Below are 24352 nucleotides of genomic sequence, written 5' to 3'. Positions count from 1 at the left end.
GTGGTGGGAAGAACACTACAAATATCTATTCAAAGGGTGAAGCTGGGATCACCATTGGCAATGTAGTGGGGGTAGGTCTAGTTAGGGATATCGCAGAGGCTGTTTTAGTCTCTCATGGTGGTATTGATTTTGCCACCTTGGTTACTTGTCCCCTTAATATTGGTAAGTACAAACACCTACCCCTAATAAATGGTGTTGAGGATGAGGCCTACAGGGACACAGGAGCCAGTGTGTAGGAGGCTGGCCTGGCTTATAGTGGGTACCTGATGGTACTTACACCTTATGCCAGGTCCAGTTATCCCTTATTAGTGGATTAGTAGCGTTCTAGCAGCTTAGGCTGATAGAGGTAGCTATAGCAGAGCAGCTTAGGCTGAACTAGGAGACATGCAAAGCTCCTACTATACCACTTATATCATATAGCACTATATCATAAGAATCACAATATTCAGAGTTACTAAAAATAAAGGTAATGTATTTTAGTGACAATGTGTCAAAAATATCTCAGAGGATATACTCCCTTAGGAGGTAAGTAAAATACACAAAATATACACACAAACCAAAATCAGGTAAGTAAACAGTTAGAACAGTAGTGCAAACATTGTAGAATACAATAGGCTGCAATAGGCCTAGGGGCAACACAAACCATATACTAAGAAAGTGGAATGGGAACCACTTAGGGACCCCATGGCTAGTGTAGTGTGTAGAGGGTTGCTGGGAGTGTAAAAAAACACTAAGGGTGTCCAAGATACCCCACCCCAAGACCATGAAAAGTAGGAGTAAAGTTAACCTACTTCCCCAGAAACACACTAAAGTCATGATAGGAGAATCTGCAAAGACCACAACTGACTGCAAAGCACTGAAGACGGATTCCTGGACCTGAGGACCTGTAAAGGAAGGAGACCAAGTCCAAGAGTCACAAAAGTGTCCAGGGGGGCAGCAGCCCACTAAACCCCAGATGCAGGTGCAAATAGCTGGCTCCGGGAGGAAGAAGCTGAAGATTCTGCAACAATGAAAGATGCCAGGAACTTCTCCTTTGCACAGAAGATGCCCCACAGCGTGCTGGAGGATGCAGAGTTGTTTCCACACAGAAAGACTACAAATAAGCCCTGCTGGCTGCAAAGGTCGCGGTTGAAGAAAATGGGAGCAGCCCGGGCCAAGGAAGGACCAGTAGGTCGCCCCTTGCAAGAGGAGACAGAGGGGGCGCTCAGCAATACTGAGCGCCCACGCAGAAGCAGACAGTACCCGCAGAAGCACTTGAACATGGTGTAGGAGGGTGGCCTGGCTTATAGTGGTTACCTTGTGGTACTTACACCTTGTGGCAGGTCCAGTTTTCCCTTATTAGTAGATTAGAGGTGTTCTAGCAGCTTAGGCTGATAGAGGTAGCTATAGCAGAGCAGCTTAGGCTGAACTAGGAGACATGCAAAGCTCCCACCATACCAGTTATATCATAAAGCACTATATCATAAGAAAACACAGTACTCAGAGTTACTAAAAATAAAGGTACTTTATTTTAGTGACAATATGCCAAAAGTATCTCAGAGGATACACTCTCTTAGGAGGTAAGTAATATACACAAATTATATGCACACAAACCAAATCAGGTAATTAACAGTTAGAAGAGTAGTGCAAACAATGTAGAATCACAATGGAATGTAATATGGAGAAATAGGCCTTGGGGCAACACAAACCATATACCCCAAAAGTGGAATGCGAACCAGGAATGGACCTCAGGCCTAGTGTAGGTTGTAGAGGGTCGCTGGGAGTGTAAGAAAACACTAAGAGTGTCCAAGATACCCCACCCCAAGACCCTGAAAATTAGGAGTAAAGTTACCCTATTACCCCAGAAAGACAGTAAAGACGAGATAGGGGATTCTGCAAGGACAACAACTGACTGAAAAACACTGAAGACGGATTCCTGGACCTGAGGACCTGTAAAGGAAGGGGACCAAGTCCAGAAGTCATGCAAGTGTCCAGGGGGGGCAGGAGCCCACTAAACCCCGGATGAAGGTGCAAAAGGAATGCCTCTGGGTGTAAGAAGCTGAAGATTCTGCAACAACGGAAGGTGCCAGGAACTACTTCTTTGGTCAGAAGATGTCCCGCGGCATGCTGGAGGATGCAGAGTTATTTCCATGCAGAAAGACTGCAAACACTCCTTGCTAGCTGCAAGAGTTGCAGTTGAGGATTTTGGGTGCTACTGGGGCCCAGGAAGGACCAGGATGTTGTCCCTTGGAGGAGGAGACAGAGGGGGTGCTCAGCAACTCAGAGAGCCCCCGCAGAAGCAGGCAGCACTCGCAGAAGTACCTGAACAGGCACTTCGAAGATCTAAGGACAGCGGTCGACTCAGACTCACAAAGGAGGGTCCCACGACATCAGAGTCCAACTCAGCGAGTTGGGCAATGCAGGACGGAGTACTGGGGACCTGGGCTAGGCTATGCACAAAGGAAGTCTTTCAAAAGTGCACAGAAGCCCGAGCAGCTGCAGTTAACGCAGTACACAGGATTACTGTCTGGCGTGGGGAGGCAAGGACTTACCTCCACTAAATTTGGACAGAAGAGCCACTGGACTGTGGGAGACACTTGGACCCAGCTCCTGTGTTCCAGGGAGCACGCTCGTCAGGATGAGAGGGGACCCAGAGGACCGGTGATGCAGAAGTTTGGTGCCTGCGTTGGCAGGGGGAAGATTCCGTCAACCCACGGGAGATTTCTTCTTGGCTTCCAGTGCAGGGTGAAGGCAAACAGCCCTCAGAGCATGCACCACCAGGAAACAGTCAAGAAACCTGGAAGGATTAGGAGCTACAATGTTGCTGGTAGTCTTCTTGCTACTTTGTTGCAGTTTTGCAGGCGTCCTGGAGCAGTCAGCGGTCGATCCTTGGCAGAAGTCGAAGAGGGAAGTGCTGAGGAACTTTGGTGAGCTCTTGTATTCGTTATCTGAGGAATAGCCCACAGGAGGGACCGTAAAAAGCCCACCGAGGAGGATTGGCTACTGAGAAAGGTAAGCACCTATCAGGAGGGGTCTCTGACGTCACCTGCTGGCACTGGCCACTCAGAGCTGTCCATTGTGCTCTCACACCTCTGCATCCAAGATGGCAGAGGTCTGGGACACACTGGAGGAGCTCTGGGCACCTCCACTGGGAGGTGCTGGTCAGGGGAGTGGTCACTCCCCTTTCCTTTGTCCAGTTTCCCACCAGAGCAGGTCTGGGGGATCCCTGAACCGGTGTAGACTGGCTTATGCAGAGAGGGCACCATCTGTGTCCATCAAAGCATTTCCAGAGGCTGGGGAGGCTACTCCTCCCCAGCCTGTAACACCTATTTCCAAAGGGAGAGGGTGTAACACCCTCTCTCAGAGGAAATTCTTTGTTCTGCCTTCCTGGGACCAGGCTGCCCAGGCCCAGGGGGGCAGAAACCTGTCTGAGGGGTTGGCAGCAGCAGTAGCTGCAGTGGAGACCAGGGCAGTACCTGGGCTCTCTGCTGGAGACCTGGGGATGCATGGAATTGTTCCCCCATTACCGAAAAGGTACTGGGGTGACAATTCCATGATCCTAGACATGTTACATGGCAATGTTCGGAGTTACCATGGTGACGCTACATATAGGTATTGACCTATATGTAGTTCACGCTTGTAATGGTGTCCCCGCACTCACAAAGTCCGGCGAATTTTCCCTGAACAATGTGAGGGCACCTTGGCTAGTGCCAGGGTGTCCACACAGTAAGTAACTTTGCACCTAACTTCACCAAGTGAAGGTTAGACATATAGGTGACTTATAAGTTACTTATGTGCAGTGAAAAATGGCTGTGGAATAACGTGGACATTATTTCACTCAGGCTGCAGTGGCAATCCTGTGTAAGAATTGCCTGAGATCCCTATGAGTGGCAAAAGAAATGCTGCAGCTCATAGGTATCTCCTGGAACCCCAATACCCTGGGTACCTCAGTACCATATAAAAGGGCATTATAAGGGTGTACCAGTGTGCCAATGAGAATTGGTAAAATTTGTCACTAGCCTGCAGTGACAATTTTAAAAGCAGAGGGAGCATAAACACTGAGGTTCTGGTAATCAGAGCCTCAGTGATACAGTTAGGCACCACACAGGGAAAACATACAGGGCATACTTTATGAGCACTGGGGTCCTGACTAGCAGGATCCCAGTGACACATAGGCAAAACAAACATACATAGAGTAAAAATGGGGGTAACATGGCAGGCAAGATGGTACTTTCCTACACATGGGTTCAAGAAAACTGAGCACGGCAGTCGTCTCAACACTACAAATTAGGGTCCCACGAAGCTGGTGGTCAACTCAGCAAGTTGAGCAATGCAGGGCGGAGTGATGGGGACCTGGGCTGTGCTTAGCATAAAGGATTCCTTGCAAAAGTGCACAGAAGCCCTAGCAGCTGCAGTTCACGCAGTACACAGGATTACTGTCTGGCGTGGGGAGGCAAGGACTTACCTCCATTAAATTTGGACAGATGGACCACTGCACTGTCAGGGTCAGTTGGATACAGCTCCTGTGTTCAAGGACCATGCTCGTCACAATGAGAGGGGACCTGGTGAAGAAGAAGCTAGGTGTCTGCGTTATCAGGGGGAAGATTCCGTCAGCCCACAGGAGATTTCTTCTTGGCTTCCAGTGCAGGGTGAAGACAAACAGCCCCCAGAGCATGCACCACATGGAAACAGTCGAGAAAGCCAGCAGGATTAGGCACTACAATGTTGCTGGTAGACTTCTTGCTAATTTGTTGAAGTTTTGTAGGCGTCCTGGAGCAGTCAGCGGTCGATCCTTGGCAGAAGTCATAGAGGGAGATGCATAGGAACTCTGGTGAGCTCTTGCATTCGTTATCTGAAGAGAAGCCCACAGGAGAGACCCTAAATAGCCCTCAGAGGAGGATTGGACACCTAGTCAGGTAAGCACCTATCAGGAGGGGTCTCTGACATCACCTGCTGGCACTGGCCACTCAGAGGCCTCCATTGTGCCCTCACACCTCTGCATTCAAGATGGCAGAGGTCTGGGACACACTGGAGGAGCTCTTGGCACCACCCTTGGGGTGGTGATGGACAGAGGAGTGGTCACTCCACTTTCCTTTGTCCAGTTTTGCAACAGAGCAGTGGCTGGGAAATCCCGGAACCGGTGTAGACTGACTTATGCAAGGAGGGAAGCATCTGTGCCCTTCAAAGCATTTTCAGAGGCTGGGGGAGGCTACTCCTCCCCAGCCCTTAACACCTATTTCCAAAGGGAGAGGGTGTAACACCCTCTCTCAGAGAAAATTCTTTGTTCTGCCTTCCTGGGACTGGGCTGCCCAGACCCCAGGAGGGCAGAAGCCTGTCTGTGGGTTGGCAGCAGCGATAGCTACAGTGAAAACTCCAGAGAGCTAGTTTGGCAATACCGGGTTCCATGTTGGAGCCTCGGGGATGCATGGGATTGGCACCCCAATACCAGATTTGGATTGGGGGGACAATTCCATGATCTTAGACATGTTACATGGCCATATTCGGAGTTACCATTGTGAAGCTACATATAGGTATTGACTTATATGTAGTGCACACATGTAATGGTGTCCCCTCACTCACAAAGTCTGGGAAAATTGCCCTGAACTATGGGGGCACCTTGGCTAGTGCCAGGGTGCCCTCACACTTAGTAAATTTGCACCTAACCTTCACTAAGTGAGGGTTAGACATGTAGGTGACTTATAAGTTACTTAAGTGCAGGGTAAAATGGCTGTGAAATAACGTGGACGTTATTTCACTCAGGCTGCAGTGGCAGTCCTGTGTTAGAATTGTCTGAGCTCCCTATGGGTGGCAAAAGAAATGCTGCAGCCCATAGGGATCTCCTGGAACCCCAATACCCTGGGTACCTAGGTACCATATACTAGGGAATTATAAGGGTGTTCCAATGTGCCAATCAGAATTGGTAAAAATGGTCACTAGCCTGCAGTGACAATTTTAAAGACACAGAGAACTTAAGCACTGAGGTTCTGGTTAGCACAGCCTCAGTGACACAGTTAGGCACCACACAGCGAACACATTCAGGCCACAACTATGAGCACTGGGGTCCTGGCTAGCAGGATATCAGTGAGACAGGCAAAAACAAACTGACACGCAATTAACAATATGGGTAACATGCCAGGCAAGATGGTACTTTCCTACACAGTGTCACCATGGTGATGTAGAAACTGTTTACCCTGAACAACACCTACTTGGTCAGCAGTACCAAGTGACAGACGCTCATAACAACACTCTTAGTCACCCCATGGCTTTTGTGAATCTCAACTGGGGGGGGGGGGTTACTGGTCCAAAGAAAGTTGTGGTTGCCTCAGATTTACCTGTAGACTGTCTACCAGGGAATGATTTAGAGACATCGGCTTGGGCAGAAGTGGAGTTGGAGGCTCATGAAGCAATGCTGGACATTCCTGGGCATATTTTTGCTTTAACCAGGGCTCAGGCCAAAAAACAAAAAGCAAAAAGGACAGGGTAACTTGGATCCTGGAACAATGGACCAAGTGCTCCCTAAAGCTAGGGGTAGCAGGGGTAAATCCCTACCCACTATCCCTCCCTCTACAGATGAATCTCCTTCTGACGAAGAAGAATTTCCTCCCTGTGCAGAACCTTCACCAGATGAGCTGGCAGCAGACACTGCTGAGCTTTTGGGTGGCGGGGGGCCTGCCAGGGAAGAGCTGAGTGTAGCACAGCAAACCTGTCCCACATTAGAGGGTCTCAGACAGCAAGCTGTCAAACAGCAAAATGGGGATGTCAGTGACAGCCATAGAGTTTACTGGGAGGACAACCTCTAGTACACAGAGGCAAGGGACCCAAAACCTGGAGCAGCCAAGAGATTGGTCATTACCCTGCAGTACAGCGAGCTCCTCCTAACTCTTGCACATGACATTCCTTTGGCTGGGCATTTGGGCCAGATCAAAACATGGGAAAGACTTCTCCCCTTGTTTCACTGCCCTAGGATGTCAGAGGACACTAAAGATTTTTGCAAGTCTTGTGTGACCTGCCAAGCCTGTGGCAAGACTGGTGGCACTCCAAAGGCTCCCCTTATTCCACTACCTGTGGTTGGGGTGCCCTTTGAAAGGGTAGGGGTTAACATAGTTGGCCCCCTTGACCCTCCTACTGCTTCAGGCAATAGGTTTATTTTGGTGGTTGTGGACCGTGCCACAAGATACCCTGAAGCAATCCATTTAAGGACCACTACAGCCCCTGCAGTGGCTAAGGCCCTCCTGGGAATCTTATCCAGGGTGGGTTTCCCTAAAGAGGTAGTATCAGACAGAGGTAGCAACTTCATGTCTGCATACTTGAAAGCAATGTGGAAGGTGTGTGGTGTTACCTACAAGTTCACCACTCCTTCCAATCCACAGAATAATGGACTGGTAGAGAGGTTTAATAAAACTCTCAAATGTATGATAATGGGACTCCCTGAACAACTCAGGAGGAGATGGGATGTCCTGTTACCTTGCCTCCTTTTTGCTTACAGGGAGGTACCCCAGAAGGGAGTGGGCTTCAGGCCCTTTAAACTCCTCTTTGGACATCCTCTAAGAGGTCTACTCACTCATGTGAAGGAAGGTTGGGAACAACCTTTACAAGCTCCTAAACAGGACATAGTAGACTATGTACTTGGCCTAAGATCCAGAATGGCTGAGTACATGAAAAAGGCCAGTAAAAACCTTCAGGCCAGCCAGGAGCTGCAAAAGCAATGGCATGACCAGAAGGCTGTTCTGATCCAGTACCAATCAGGACAGAAGGTGTGGGTATTGGAGCCTGTGGCCCCAAGAGCACTCCAAGACAAATGGAGTGGACCCAATCTAATTGTTGAGAAAAAGGGTGAGGTTACCTATCTGGTAGACCTGGGCACTACCAGGAGTCCCCTCAGGGTGATTCATGTCAACCGTCTAAAACCCTACTATGACAGAGCTGATCTCACCCTGCTCATGGCAACAGATGAGGGACAGGAAGAAGAGAGTGACCCTCTCCCTGAAAACAGATGCTTTAGTGGAGGGAGTAGTTTTGGCAGATTGTCTGACTGCAGAACAGAAAGACAACTGCATCAATCTCCTTGGACAATTTTCAGACCTCTTTTCAATTGTGTCAGGTACAACATCCTGGTGTGAACACACAATTGATACTGGAGACAGCCTGCCTGTCAAAAGTAAAATTTATAGGCAGCCTGACCATGTGAGAGACTGCATTAAACAAGAGGTGCAGAAAATGTTGGATCTGGGAGTGATTGAGCCTTCTGAAAGCCCATGGGCTAGCTCAGTAGTGCTTGTACCAAAGCCTCACACAAAAGATGGAAAAAGGGAGATGAGGTTTGTGTAGACTACAGATGTCTTAATCAGGTAACAAAAACTGATGCTCACCCTATACCCAGGGCAGATGAGCTCATTGATACTCTGGCATCTGCCAAGTATCTTAGCACCTTTGATTTGACTGCAGGGTATTGGCAGATCAAATTGGCAGTAGATGCTAAACCCAAGACTGCATTTTCAACTATAGGAGGGCACTACTAATTTACAGTGATGCCCTTTGGTTTGAAAAATGCACCTGACACTTTTCAGGGGTTGGTGAACACAGTCCTGCAGGGGTTGGAGGCTTTTAGTGCAGCATATCTAGATGATAGTGCTGTCTTTAGCTCCACCTGGGACGAGCACCTGGTCCACCTTTGGAAAGTTTTGGAGGCCCTGCAAAAGGCAGGCCTCACTATCAAGGCTTCAAAGTGACAAATAGGGCAGGGAAAGGTGGTTTATCTGGGAAACCTGGTAAGTGGAGAACAGATTGCACCACTTCAGGGGAAAATCCAAACAATCATGGATTGGGTTCCCCCTACAACACAGACCCAGGTGGGAGCCTTTCTAGGCCTCACTGGGTATTACAGGAGATTCATTAAAAACTATGGCTCCATTGCAGCCCCACTTAATGATCTCACTAGCAAGAAGATGCCTATAAAGGTATTGTGGACAGCTAGCTGTCAGAAAGCTTTTGAGGAGCTCAAACAGGCCATGTGCACTGCACCTGTCCTAAAAAGCCCATGTTACTCCAAGAAATTCATTGTTCAAACTGATGCATCTGAATTAGGGGTAGGGGTAGTCTTATCACAACTTAATTCTGAGGGCCAGGATCAACCAGTTGCTTTTATCAGCAGTAGGTTGACCCCTAGAGAAAAGCGTTGGTCTGCCATAGAGAGGGAGGCCTTTGCTGTGGTCTGGACACTGAAAAAGTTGAGGCCATACCTGTTTGGCACTCACTTCATTGTTCAGATAGACCACAAACCTCTACTTTGGCTAAAACAAATTAAAGGTGAAAACCCTAAATTGTTGAGGTGGTACATATCTCTACAGGAAATGGACTATACTGTGGAACATAGACCTGGGAGTACCCACTTCAATACAGATGGACTCTCCAGATATTTCCACTTAGAGAATGAAGACTCATCAGGTCATGGCTAGTCTTATTGTCCTTCGTTTGGGGGGGGGGGGTTGTGTAGGAAAGTACCATCTTACCTGGCATATTTCACTGTATATATGTTGTTTTAGTCTATGTGTCACTGGGACCCTGCCAGGCAGGGCCTCAGTGCTCATAAGTATGTGCCCTGCATGTGTTCCCTGTATGATGACTAACTGTCTCACTGAGGCTCCGCTAACCAGAACCTCAGTGGTCATGCTCTCTCTGCTTTCCAAATTGTCACTAACAGGCTAGTGACCAATTTCACCAAATCAGCTTTTGTTAACTGGTTGAGACCTCTGTAATCTACACAAAACCTCATTACCCTTTTTCCATCTTTTGAGTGAGGCTTTGCACAAGCACCACATGTGAGGCCCATGGGCTTTCAGAATGTTCAACCACTCCTAGATGAAGCATTTTCTGAACTTCTTGCTTTATGCAGTCCCTGACATGGTCAGGCTACCTGTAGATTTTACTTTTGACAGGCAAGCTGTCTCCAGTATCAATTGTGTGTTCATACCAAGATGTGGTGCCTGGCACAGTTGAAAAGAGTTCAGAAAACTGTCCAATGAGATTTATGCAGTTGTCTTCCTGCTCTGCAGTAAGACAGTCTGCCAAAACTACACCTTCCACTAAAGCATCATCTTCAGTGGAAGAGAAGAGATCAGGGAGAGGGTCACTCTCTTCTTCCTGTCCTTCATCTGTTGCCATGAGCAGGGTGAGATCAGCCCTGTCATAGTAGGGTTTTAGGCGGTTGACATGAATCACCCTAAGGGGACTCCTGGCAGTGCCCAGGTCAACCAAGTAGGTGACCTTGCCCTTCTTTTCAACAATGAGATGGGGTCCACTCCATTCGTCTTGGAGTGCTATTGGGGCCACAGGCTCCAATACCCACACCTTCTGTCCTGGTTGGTACTGAATCGGAACAGCCTTCTGGTCATGCCATTGCTTTTGGAGCTCTTGGCTGGCCTGAAGGTTTTTACTGGCCTTTTTCATGTACTCGGCCATTCTGGATCTTAGGCCAAGTACATAGTCCACTATATCCTGTTTGGGAGCTTTTAAAGGTTGCTCCCAACCCTCCTTCACAAGTGTTAGTGGACCTCTTACAGGGTGCCCAAAGAGGAGTTTAAAGGGGCTGAAGCCCACTCCTTTCTGGGGTACCTCCCTGTAAGCAAAAAGGAGGCAAGGTAACAGGACATCCCATCTCCTCCTGAGTTTTTCAGGGAGTCCCATTATCATTCCTTCGAGAGTTTTGTTAAACCTCTCTACCAGTCCATTTGTTTGTGGATGATAAGGTGTGGTGAATTTGTATGTTACACCACATTCCTTCCACATAGCCTTCAAGTATGCAGACATAAAGTTGCTACCCCTGTCTGATACAACCTCTTTTGGAAAACCCACCCTGGAAAAGATTCCCAGGAGGGCTTTTTCCACTGCAGGTGCTGTAGTGGTCCTTAGAGAAATTGCTTCCGGATAACCTGTGGCATTGTCCACAACCACCAAGATAAACCTATTGCCTGACGAAGTAGGAGGGTCAAGGGGCCAACTATGTCAACCCCTACCCTTTCAAAGGGAACCCCAACCACAGGTAGTGGAATAAGGGGAGCCTTTAGTGTGCCACCAGTCTTGCCACTGGCTTGGCAGGTCACGCAAGACTTACAAAAATCTTTTGTGTCCTCTGACATCCTAGGCCAGTGAAACAGGGGGACAAGCCTTTCCCATGTTTTGATCTGGCCCAAATGCCCAGCCAAAGGAATGTCATGTGCCAGAGTTAGGAGGAACTCTATGTACTGCAGGGGAATGACCAATCTCCTGGCTGCTCCAGGTTATGGATCCCTTGCCTTTGTGTACAAGAGGTTGTCCTCCCAGTAAACTCTATGTGAGTCACTGACATCCCCATTCTGCTGCTTGACGGCTTGCTGTCTGAGGCCCTCTAATGTGGGACAGGATTGCTGTGTCACACTCAGCTCTTCCCTGGCAGGCCCCCCTCCACCCAAAAGCTCAGCAGTGTCTGCTGCCAGCTCCCCTGGTGAAGGTTCTGCACAGGGAGGAAATTCTTCTTCCTCAGAAGTTGAATCATCTGTAGAGGGCGGGATAGTGGGTAGGGATTTACCCTTGCTACCTCTAGCTTTAGGGAGCACTTGGTCCATTGTTCCAGGATCCAGGTCACCCTGTCCTTTTTGCTTTTTGGCCTGAGCCCTGGTTAAAGCAAAAATATGCCCAGGAATGCCCAGCATTGCTGCATGAGCCTCCAACTCCACTTCTGCCCAAGCTGATGTCTCTAAATCATTCCCTAGTAGACAGTCTAGCGGTAAATCTGAGGCAACCACAACTTTCTTTAGACCAGTAACCCCCCCCCCCCCCAGTTGAGATTCACAACAGCCATGGGGTGGCAAAGAGTGTTGTTATGAGCGTCTGTCACTTGGTACTGGTGACCAAGTAGGTGTTGCTCAGGGCGTACCAGCTTCTCTATCACCATGGTAACACTGGCACCTGTGTCCTTGTAGCCCTGAACCTCAACACCATTTATTAGGGGAAGTTGCTTGTACTTATCCATATTAAAAGCAACCAAGGTGGCCCAATCAATGGTACCTTCAGAGACTAACACAGCCTCTATGGTCTCCCTAACAAGACCAACCCCAACTAAATTACCAAAAGTGAGCCCAGCTACTCCCTTGGATTGGCTATTAGTAGGTTTGCTCCCACCACCACTGCTATTACTAGGGGCACTAGAGGTTGCAGTAGGGGTTGTGGTAGTGGGAGGTTTAGTGTTTTTCTTTGGACAACTGGCATCAGTTGTCCAATGGCCTTTTACTTTACATAAATAACACCAAGGCTTTTTTACTTGATTTGAAGAGGATTTGGACCCACCACCCCCACCAGAGTGTTTTTGTGGGCCTGATGAAGACTCATTTTTAGATTTGTCCCCACCCGTGTCAGAAGACTTACCATCCTTCTTCTTGCCATCCTTGTCACCCCCTGTATGAACTTTTCTGTTCACTCTTGTTCTGACCCATTTATCTGCCTTATTTCCCAATTCTTGGAGAGAGGTCAGATCTGAGTCCACTAGATATTGGTGTAACAAGTCAGACACACAGTTATTCAGAATATGCTCTCTCAGAATAAGATTATACAGGCTTTCATAGTTAGAAACTTTACTGCCATGTAACCACCCCTCCAAGGCCTTCAGTGAACAGTCAACAAAGTGTATCCAGTCTTGTAAGGACCCTTTTCTGGTGTCTCTGAACTTAATCCTGTATTGTTCAGTGGTTTAGCCAAATCCATCCAAGAGTGTATCCTTCAAAACTGCAAAATTATTGGCATCACTTTCTCTAGCAGTAAGGAGCCTATCCCCACCCTTTCCATTGAAAGATAGCCATAGTATAGCAGCTCACTGCCTTTGAGGGACCCCCTGTACCATACAGGCCCTCTCAAGTGCAGCAAACCACTTGTTGATGTCATCCCCCTCCTTGTAAGGGGGGACTATCTTGTGCAGATTCCTGGAATCATGCTCTCTCACAGGATTACTATCAGGATTACTGCTGCTGCCACCATGGGGTCCAAACCCCAATCTCTGTCTCTCCTTCTCCAGGTCTAGCGATTCCCTGTCTAGAGCCAGCTGTTGCTGTTTAAGCTTCAGTCTAGTCTCTTCCACTCTCAACTTTTTGAGTTCCCTTTCTAACATGTTGTCTTCAGGGTGGGTGGGTTGGGAATGCTTGGACACTGAGGATATATTGGAACCAACAGAGGGAGATCTGTCCCTAACAGCTTGGACTCTAACAACCTGTCCTACAGGAATAAAATCATCCCTACTATGATGGGAGCTCCTATTACTACCAACATTGCTAGGTGGTCTGCTGAGGGGCAGATTTGGAAGAGAACCCTCTACACCTCCCTCAAGGGGTTCCCCTGAGTCAGAGTGTGAGCTATCTACTAACTTCTCAGTTGAAGTGCCAGCTAGGGACTTATCATTCTCAATGAGCAGGTTAAATAAAAATGATCTTGAAGGATTCTTTCCTATCACTAAACCTCTATCAATGCAGAGACTCCTTAGGCTCTTGAAGTTTAAATTGTCATAAGTTGTATTGACCATTTTAAGAGCAGTTCCTACATCAGACATGATAGAAGAAGGTTTAGAGACAGTGAGAAGAGAGAAAAAGTTTCAGGACTTTTTAAAGGACAGGAAAAAAAAACGTTTTCAAACTTTTTGAAACTTTTAGAAGTTTTAGAAGTACTTTCCACACTTAGCAGAAAGTGTAAGAGAAGAAAAGCAAAACTTTTTGGGTAGGTGTATATACACTGAACTTGTTTTGTATATTTTTCTTTTATGAAAAGTACAAAATCACAAAGTGGTAAGTAGTTACAAGTACTTATCCCACTGCTGCAAAACCAATGTAGGAGGCTGGCCTGGCTTGTAGTGGGTACCAGAGGTACTTACACCTTGTGCCAGGTCCAGTTATCCCTTATTAGTGTAGAAGAGGTGTTTCTAGCAGCTTAGGCTCTTAGAAGGTAGCTATGGCAAAGCAGCTTAGGCTGAACTAGGAGACATGTAAAGCTCCTCCTATACCACTGGTGTCATATGCACAATATCATAAGAAAACACAATACACAGATATGCTAAAAATAAAGGTACTTTCTTTTTATGACAATATGCCAAAAGTATCTCAGTGAGTACCCTCAGTGTGAGGATGAGAAATATACACAAGATATATGTACACAATACCAAAATTATGCAGTAATAGCAAAATGAAGTAATGCAAGCAGTGTAAAGTTACAACAGATTGCAATAGGAGCACATAGGTATAGGGGCAACACAAACCATATACTCCAAAAGTGGAATGCGAACCACGAATGGACCCCAAACCTATGTGAGCTTGTAGAGGGTCGCTGGGACTGTAAGAAAACAGTGAGGGTTAGAAAAATATCCCACCCCAAGACCCTGTAAGGTATGTGTAAAGTGCACCTACAACCCCCAGAGAGCACAGAAGTCGTGATAGGGGGATTCTGCAAGGAAAACCAACACCAGCAATGCAACAACAGTGGATTTCCGGACCTGAGTACCTGTAAGACAAGGGGACCAAGTCCAAGAGTCGCGTCAGTGTTGAGAGTGGGCAGGAGCCCAGGAAATGCCAGCTTAGGGTGCAAGGAAGCTGCCACCGGATGGAAGAAGCTTGGTGTTTTGCAAGAACGAAGAGGAATAGGAACTTCCCCTTTGGAGGATGGATGTCCCAAGTTGCAAAGAAGCTTGCAGAGGTGTTCCCATGCAGAAAGACCGCAAACAAGCCTTGCTAGCTGCAAGGGTCGCGGTTAGGGTTTTTGGATGCTGCTGTGGCCCAGGAGGGACCAGGATGTCGTCACCTGGATGAGGAGACAGAGGGGGCACCTAGCAAGTCAGGGAGCCCTCACAGAAGCAGGCAGCACCCGCAGAAGTACCAGATCAGGCACTTAGAAGAGGAGTGAACCGGAGTCCACCCGAAGTCAGAAAAGGGAGTCCCACGACGCCGGAGGACAACTCAGATGGTTGTGCACTGCAGGTTAGATTGTTGGTACCCAGGCTTGGCTGTGCACGAAGGAAATCCTGGAAGAGTGCACAGGAGCCGGAGCAGCTGCAAATCACGCGGTACCCAGCGGTGCCCAGCAATGCAGTTTAGCGTGGGGAGGCAAGGACTTACCTCCACCAAACTTGGACTGAAGAGTCACTGGACTGTGGGAGTTACTTGGACAGAGTTGCTGAGTTCCAGGGACCACGCTCGTCGTGCTGAGAGGGGACCCAGAGGCCCGGTGGTGCAGTCTTTTGTTGCCTGCGGTTGCAACAAAACTCTATTTTCTGTTTTTTGTCTAGAAGCCCTGATCCATTGAGGATGGTATCCAGTGTCACATTCCAATCTCCTCCTAACAGTAATTTGGTATTCCCACTTTCAGTTATAATTCTGTCCAGAGTTGAGAAAAAAAGCTGTCTCAGTAACCTGAGCTTAGATCGATACAAGTGCTACATGTGATTGGTATATACAGAGTTGAATTAACATATAGAAGCCACTGGCGTCAGACCACACCCTTTATTCTGTACTCTGTGACAGAGCCTGACTATCAAGTTACTTTTAAGCTTTGAAGACTCCTGTGAAAAGAGGTGAGTTTCCTGTCTGAGAGCTTATTCAAGTTTTTTGGAGCCCAAGTAAGAGAGAATTTTCTTTCATTTCACAAATCTAATTATTCCCTAAACATTTAATGATACAAAATGTAAGTCCTTGTGTTTGGGTCCACCAGCGGCTGTCATTTTCCAGTGCCATCCTTTCACAAAGGAAATACATGTGCTGAGAAGAAGGATTTGAAAATATATATATGGCTCTGAGATGCATGAGAAACATGTTGAAATGTTAAAATTGTTCAAATTGTTAACTCTGTAGGACAAAATAAGTATAGCACAAATAGTATATTAAGGAGAAGAAAATATTAAAGCCTTAGGGCAGATTCATGAAAAGTGGTGCTGCACCTAGTGCAGTGCCACTTTTCTTGCACCCCTTAGCGCCCCCCCCCCCAAAGCCACCATGTGTGCGCCATATTTAACATACAACGCACAATGACGGTAGTTAGGAAACCAGTGTCAGAATTGTTCATGGTATTTTGGTGCTTTGCAGGATTAGCATCAAAAATTCTGACGCTAATTCTGCAAAGCACCCAGAGGCCCATTGAATCCAATGGGAGCCTCCTTTTAATGCCTTCTCTGAGGAGGCATTAAAAGTGCTGAAAAGAATTGCAAAAATAAATCACTTCATTTTCTTTGCACCATTTTTTCGGCACCCCCAAATGGGGAACGCCCCCTTTTCATACATTGGGGGTCATTCTAACTCTGGCGGGCGGCGGAGGCCGCCCGCCAGAGTTCCCCCTCCAGAACACCGCTCCGCGGTCCGAAGACCGCCGCGGTGATTCTGTGTTTCCCGCTGGGATGGCGGGCGACCGCCAGAAGGCCGCCCGCCAGCCCAGCGGGAAACCCCTTCCCACGAGGAAGCCGGCTCCGAATGGAGCCGGCGGAGTGGGAAGGGTGCGACGGGTGCAGTTGCACCCGTCGCAAATTTCAGTGTCTGCTAAGCAGACACTGAAATTCTTTGTGGGGCCCTCTTACGGGGGCCCCTGCAGTGCCCATGCCATTGGCATGGGCACTGCAGGGGCCCCCAGGGGCCCCACGACACCCCATACCGCCATCCTGTTCCTGGTGGCCGAACCGCCAGGAACAGGATGGTGGTATGGGGTGTCGGAATCCCCATGGCGGCGCACCAAGCTGCGCCGCCATGGAGGATTCCTTAGGGCAGCGGAAAACCGGCGGGAGACCGCCGGTTTTCCCTTTCTGACCGTGGCCAAACCGCCGCGGTCAGAATGCCCTTGAGAGCACCGCCAGCCTGTTGGCGGTGCTCTCGCGGTCGTTGACCCTGGCGGTCAATGACCGCCAGGGTCAGAATGACCCCCATTATGCCTGCCGCAATAATGCATTGCGTCACTTTGTAAATCTGATGTGGCAATTTTGGCCTCGGTGGGCCACATTCGCGTAAAAATAATTATCCTAATGTGATGCAAGGAGGCACTAGGGGCTCTTAAATATGTCCCTTAGTGGTACTAATCACCCTTGGTGCATAACCTTTATACAGGCAAGTAATCTTCTAGATTGTTCATAGTTGTTCATATTTATTAAAATAACCTAAGTGCCATCTGTAACCTATTCCTATTTTCTCACTGCTAATACATATGAATGAATTTTGACTATAGGAACAAGGATTATTTTGCAGATGTGTAGTCCTTCAATGGAGAGCATTGACCCGAGGGTAGGTCGCTCCCCCTGCCGCTGCAGCTCCACCAGCCCAGGCTCCTGACACCTCCCAGCAAGACCTGCTAAAAACAGTAAGTACTCCCCCCCCAGCCCCTCGCCCAGCCCCGTGCTACTCACCTCTCTTCTCCTGTACCTCTGTCTTCTGCCTTCCGCTCTCTCCTCCAACCTCTCTCCGCACCTCTGCTGTCCCTCTTCCCTTCGCTCTCTGCTCCTCTTCTGCAGCCCTCCTGCTGCATGTTCTGCTCTTCCTCGGCCCGCTCCTCTTCCTCACCGCGTTTCTCTTCCTGCTTCTTTCTTCATCTTTGGTCTTCTTCTGTGTTCTTCTCTGTGTTATTCACCTGTGTTCTTCTTTCTCCTCTGCACCCTGACCTGCATGTTCTTTCTTCTTTCTTCATCTGTGTTCTTCATCTGTGTTCTTCTTTCTTCCCTGCACCCAGTCCTGCGTGTTCTCTCTTCTTCTTTGTCCTTCTTCTGTGTTCTTCATCTGTGTTCTTCATCTGTGTTCTTCTTTCTTCCCTGCACCCAGTCCTGCGCGTTCTCTCTTCTTCTTTGTCCTTCTTCTGTCTTCTTCATCTGTGTTCTTCATCTGTGTTTCTTCTTTGTCCTCTGCACCCCGACCTGCGTGTTCTTTCTTTCCCCTCTGCTTCTCAGGTCTCTCCTCTGCTGCCTGACTCCTCTTCCTTGACTCTTCTCTCCTCTTCTTCTTTACCCTTCTTCTTGGCTCTTCTCTCTTCTGTTCTTGACTCTTCTCTCCTCTTCTTCTTTACCCTTCTTCCTGGCTCTTCTCTCTTCTGTTCTTGACTCTTCTCTCTTCTGTTCTTCTGTTCTTGACTCTTCTCTCTTCTGTTCTTCTGTTCTTGACTCTTCTCTCTGTTCTTCCTTACTCCCCTCCACCTCTGTAACCCCCACTCCCCTATCTTTCTTCCTTACTCCCCTCCACCTTTAACCCCCCCTCCCCTCTACCTGACCCCCCCACCCTCCGCTTTCCCGCCGCCACCTCCTGCTCGGCCCCGCCCCACTAGCTCCCATTTGTCGCCCCCCTCCTGCCCCCCACCCCCAGCTGACCCCTCCTCCCCCCCTCCTACCTCTTATGGCGGGTGCTGCGCGGCCGCGCCGCTGGCGCGCCCAAGGCAACCCCGTCCGCGCCTGTCCGCACCTGGACCGCGCCCAGCGCCACGACCCCTGGCCCCCAGCACTTCCAAACCACGCAGCATCGCTACGACCCCTACACCCTCCACGCCCTCAACCCAGGGCGCTCCAGCACCTGCTTCCAAGCCAACCCGAAACGTACCCACGGACCCTTCACATGCCACACCTGCAAACTCACCTTCCACCGCGAAACCACCCCGGCTGCCAGCCCACGCTCCAACAACCACCTCAAATGCATCCTGATCAACGCACGCTCCGTCCACAAGCAGGCCATTGAACTTTGGGACCTCCTGGACTCCATCGCACCGGACGTCGCCTTCATCACTGAGACCTGGATGAACGCCTCTTCGGCCCCCGACATCGCCATAGCCATCCCCGATGGCTACAAGATCTCCAGGAGAGACCGCTCCAACCAAGTTGGTGGGGAATCGCCATCGTCTTCAAGGACTCCATCAACGTCACCACCTCCACCGAAGAAACCCCCCTCGCCGCCGAACACCTGCACTTCCAGATCCACACCGACCCCAGGACCACCCCCAGAGGAACTCTCATCTACAGACCCCCTGGACCACACGCCCTCTTCAGCGACTCTATCACTGACTTCATCTCCCCGCACGCCCTTGCCTCGCCGGACTACATCCTCCTTCGTGACCTCAACTTCCACCTGGAACAGAACAACGACCCCAACACCACCGCCCTGCTCGACAACCTCGCCAACCTCGGTCTCAAGCAACTGGTGAACACTCCCACCCACATCGCCGGACACACGCTCGACCACATCTTCTCCGCCAGCAACTACGTATCCTTTAGCCACTCCTCCGTATTACACTGGACCGACCACAGATGTGTCCACTTCACCTTCCGAAGCGAGACTCGCCACCTCCGCACACAATCCATCCCTCGCCGACATTGGAACAAAATCCCCACGGAACAGCTTCTCTCCACTCTCAGCGACAACCAACCCACCTTCTCCACCGACCCCAACGACGCAGCTCTCAGCCTCACGCATTGGATCACCAACTGCGCAGACAACCTTGCTCCCCTCAGACGCCTCCCAAGACAGACCAACACCAAAAAACCTCTCTGGTTCACAGACACCCTCAAGGAATCTAAAAAAAACTGCTGCACCCTCGATAAAGCCTGGCGCAAGGACCACACCGCAGAGAACATGTCTGCCCTCAAGAACGCTACCCGCGAACACCACCAACTGATCCGTGCCACCAAAAGAAATTCCTTCACAGACAGACTGGACAAGAACACTCACAACAGCTTCTTCCATCGTAAGATCACCGACCTACATGACAGCTTTGGACACCAGACCCAGCCAACCACCACAGAACCTGCAACCCCAGCCATCACCCTCAACGCCTGGACTCACATCAACATGGAAGAGACCAAAGCCACCATGAACTCCATCCACTCCGGTGCCCCCTCGGACCCCTGCCCACACTTCATCTTCAACAAAGCCGACAACATCATCGCCCGCATCTCCAGACCATCATCAACAGCTCGTTTGCTTCTGCCACCTTCCCCGAGAGCTGGAAACACGCCGAAGTCAACGCCCTACTGAAGAAACCTACGGCGGACCCCAGCGACCTGAAGAACTTCCATCCCATCTCGCTCCTCCCCTTCCCTGCCAAAGTCACAGAGAAGACCGTCAACAAGCAACTTACCAACTTCCTTGAAGACAACAACCTATTCGACCCCTCTCAGTCCGGATTCCGAGCCAATCACAGCACAGAAACCGCCCTCATCTCAGTCACAGACGACATCAGAACTCTGATGGACAACGGAGAAACAGTCGCCCTCATCCTCCTCGACCTCTCGGCTGCCTTCGACACCGTCTGCCACCGAACTCTAATATCCCACCTCCGCTCCACCGGGATCCAAGGACAGGCCCTGGACTGGATCACCTCCTTCCTCTCCAACCGCTCCCAAAGAGTCTACCTCCTACCTTTCCACTCAGACCCCACCGAGATCATCTGCGGTGTCCCACAAGGCTCCTCGCTCAGCCCGACCCTCTTCAATGTCTACATGAGCCCCCTAGCCGACATCATACGCAAACACAACATCAACATCACCTCCTACGCCGACGACACTCAGCTGATACTCTCCCTCACCAAGGACCCCACCAGCACCAAGACCAACCTGTAAGATGGAATGAAAGACGTTGCAGAATGGATGAAACTCAGCCGTCTGAAACTGAACTCAGACAAAATGGAAGTCCTCATCCTCGGAAACACCCCGTCCGCCTGGGACGACTCCTGGTGGCCCACGGCCCTTGGCACCGCACCAACCCCCTCAGACCACGCACGCAACCTCGGATTCATCCTGGACCCACTTCTCACCAAGACCAAACAAGTCAACGCCGTATCATCCTCCTGCTTCCTCACCCTTCACATGCTCCGAAAGATCTTTCGTTGGATCCCCCCCGACACCAGAAAGACAGTGATCCACGCCCTCGTCACGAGCTGCCTGGACTACGGCAACACCCTATACGCAGGAACCACCACTAAACTCCAGAAACGTCAGCAGCGAATCCAAAACGCCTCCGCCCGCCTCGTCCTCGACATAACCCGCAACAGCCATATCTCCGCCCACCTGAGACACCTGCACTGGCTTCCCGTCAACAAAAGGATCACCTTCCGACTCCTCACCCACGCACACAAAGCCCTCCACAACAAGGGACCCGAATACCTCAACCGTCGCCTCAGCTTCTACACGCCCACCCGTCAACTTCGCTCCGCCAACCTCGCGCTCGCCGACGTCCCTCGCATCCGCCGCACCACGGCAGGTGGGAAATCCTTCTCCTACCTGGCGGCCAAGACATGGAATTCCCTCCCCACCAACCTCAGGACCGCCCAGGACCACCTCGCATTCCGGAGGCAACTCAAGACCTTGCTCTTCGAGCAGCAGTAACCCCATCCCCCTAGCGCCTTGAGACCCGCACGGGTGGAATGCAAACCAAGAATGCACCCGTAGGCAAGTGCAGTGTGTAGAGGGTCGCTGGGAGTGTGAGAAAACTCTAAGGGTGTAAAGGAGACCCTAACCCAGGACCCCGGAAAGTAATAGTAAAGTACTACTATTTCCCCCAAAACACACTAAAGTTGTGATAAAGGATTTTGCAAGGACGACAACAGACTGCAAAGCACTGAAGACAGATTCCTGGACCTGAAGACCTGTAAAGAAGGGGACCAAGTCCAAGAGTTGCTAAAGTATCCAGTGGGGGCAGGAGCCCTCTAAACCCCAGATGAAGGTGCAAAATGTCTGCCTCCGGTTGGAAGAAGATGCTGGCTTTGCACCACTGAAAGGAGGTAGGAGATTCTTATTCATGCAGAGGATGTCCCACTGTGTGCTGGAGGAAGCAGAGTTGTTTCCTTGGCAAAATACTGCAAAAAAGCCTTGCTACCTGCAAGAGTCGCATTTTGAGGAAAAACATGCTGCCTGGGCCCAGGAAAGACCAGGATGTCACAACTTGGGAGAGGAGACAGAGGGGGCCCTCAGCAATGTAGAGAGCTGACTGAAAGGAAGGAAGCACCCACAGAATTCAAGAAGACTGAACACGGCGGTCATCTCAACACTGCAAAGAGAGGTCCCACGACACCGGGAGATCAACTCAGGGAGCTGAGCATTGCAGGACGGAGTGCTGGGGACCCTTTGCTCAGATGTGCATGCAGGATTTCTTAGAAATGTGCACAGCAGCCTTTGTAGCTGCAGATCACATGGTGCACAGGATTACTGTCTGAGGAGGGGAGGCAATGACTTACCTCCTCCAAATTCAGACATTTGGACCTCTGGACAGCCTGGGTCACTTGGGTCCACCACCTGTGTTTCAGGGGCCACGCTCGTCAGGATGAGAGGGGACCCAGAGTACTGGTTAAGCTGAAGTTTGGTGCCTGCAGAAGCAGGGGTAAGATTCCGTCGACCCACGTGAGATTTCTTCATGGCTTCCAGTGCAGGGTGGTCGCAGGCAGCCCCCATAGCCTGCACCACCAGGAAACAGTTGAGAAAGCCAGCAGGATTAGGCCCTACAATGTCTCTGGTAGTCTTCTGGCTACTTTGGTGCAGTTTTGCAGGCGTCCTGGAGCAGTCAGAGGTCGATCCTTGGCAGAAGTCAAAGAGAGAAGTGCAGAGGAGCCCTGCTGGATTCCTGCAAGTCGTAATCTGATGAGAAGCCCGCAGGAGAAACCCTAAATAGCCCTCAGGGGAGGATTGGCTACCTAGTCAGGTATGCACCTATCAGGAGGGGTCTCTGATGTCACCTGCTGGCTCTGGCCACTCAGAGCCCTCCAGAGTGCCCCCACACCTCTGAAAACAAGATGGCTGAGGCCTGAGACACACTGGAGGAGATCTGGGCACCACCCCTGGGGTGGTGATGGACAGGGGAGTGGTCACTCCACTTTCCTTTGTCCAGATTCGTGCCAGAGCAGGGAGCTGGGGTTCCCTGAACCGGTGTAGACTGGCCAATGCAAGGAGGGCACCATCTGTGCCCTTCAAAACATTTCCAGAGGTTGGTAGAGGCTACCCCTTCCTAGTCTTTAACACCTATTTCCAATGGGAGAGGGTGTAACACCCTGCTCTCAGAGGAAAAGCTTTGTTCTGCCTTCCTGTGACTGGGCTGCCCAGACCCCAGGAGAGCAGAACCCTTTCTGTGGGGTGGCAGCAACTGTAGTTGCAGAGGAAACCCTGGAGAGCTGGGTTGGCAGTACTGGGGGTCCATAGTGGAGCCCCCAGGATGCATGGAATTGGCACCTCAATACCAGATTTGGAATGGAGTGACTATTCCATGATCATAAACATGTTACATGTCCATATTCAGAGTTACCATTGTGAAGCTACATATAGGTATTAACCTATATGTAGTGCACGCGTGTAATGGTGTCCCCACACTCACAAAGTCCGGGGAAATGGCCCTGAACTATGTAGGGGCACCTTTGCTAGTGCAAGGGTGCCCTCACACTTAGTAACTTTGCACCTAACCTTCAGCAAGTGAAGGTTAGACATATAGGTGACTTATAAGTTACTTAAGTGCAGCAAAAATGGCTGTGAACTAACGTGTGTGTTATTTCACGCAGACTGCAATGGCAGTCCTGTGTAATGGTTTGTCAGAGCTCCCTATGGGTGGCAAAAAAAATTCTGCAGCCCATATGGATCTCCTGGAACCCCAATGCCCTGGGTACCTAGGTACCATATACTAGTGACTGATAAGGGGGGTCCAGTATGCCAATTGAAATTTATAAATGTAGTCACTAGCCTATAGAGACAAATGTAAAGGCAGAGAGAGCATGAGGACTGAGGTTCTAGTTGGCAGAGCCTCAGTGACACAGTTAGTCACTACACAGGCATACACATTTAGGCCACAAACTATGAGCCCTGGGGTCCTGGCTAGCAGGATCCCAGTGAGACAGGCAAAACATACTGACATACATGTAAATTTGGGGGGTAACATGTCAAGAAAGATAGTACTTTCCTATAGTATGGACCTATCAGGAGGGGTCTCTGATGCCACCTGCTGGCACTGGCCACTCAGAGCCCTCCAGAGTGCCCCCACACCTTGCAAAGCAAGATGGATGAAGTCTGGGACACACTGGAGGATCTCTGGGCACCAGCCCTGGGGTGGTGATGGACATGGAAGTGGTCACTCCCCTTTCCTTTGTCCAGTTTCCCACCAGAGCATGGGGAAAGGGGTCCGTGAACCTGTGGAGTCTGGTTTATGCAAGGAGGGCGCCATCTGTGCCCTTCGTAGCATTTCCAGAGGCTGGGGGAGGCTACCCCTCCCCAGCCTGTAACACCTATTTCCAAAGGGAGAGGGTGTAACACCCTGCTCTCAGAAGAAATGTTTTGCTCTGCCTTCCTGGGACTGGACTGCCCAGAACCCAGGAGGGCAGAACCCTGTCTGTGAGGAGACAGCAGCTGTAGCTGCAGTGAAAACCTCAGAGAGATGGTTTGGCAGTA

Source organism: Pleurodeles waltl, chromosome 6 (genome assembly GCF_031143425.1).
Source record: "Pleurodeles waltl isolate 20211129_DDA chromosome 6, aPleWal1.hap1.20221129, whole genome shotgun sequence".
Lineage (NCBI taxonomy): Eukaryota > Metazoa > Chordata > Amphibia > Caudata > Salamandridae > Pleurodeles > Pleurodeles waltl.
The sequence above is the reverse complement of the archived record's forward strand: the minus strand, read 5'-3'. Positions refer to the sequence as shown.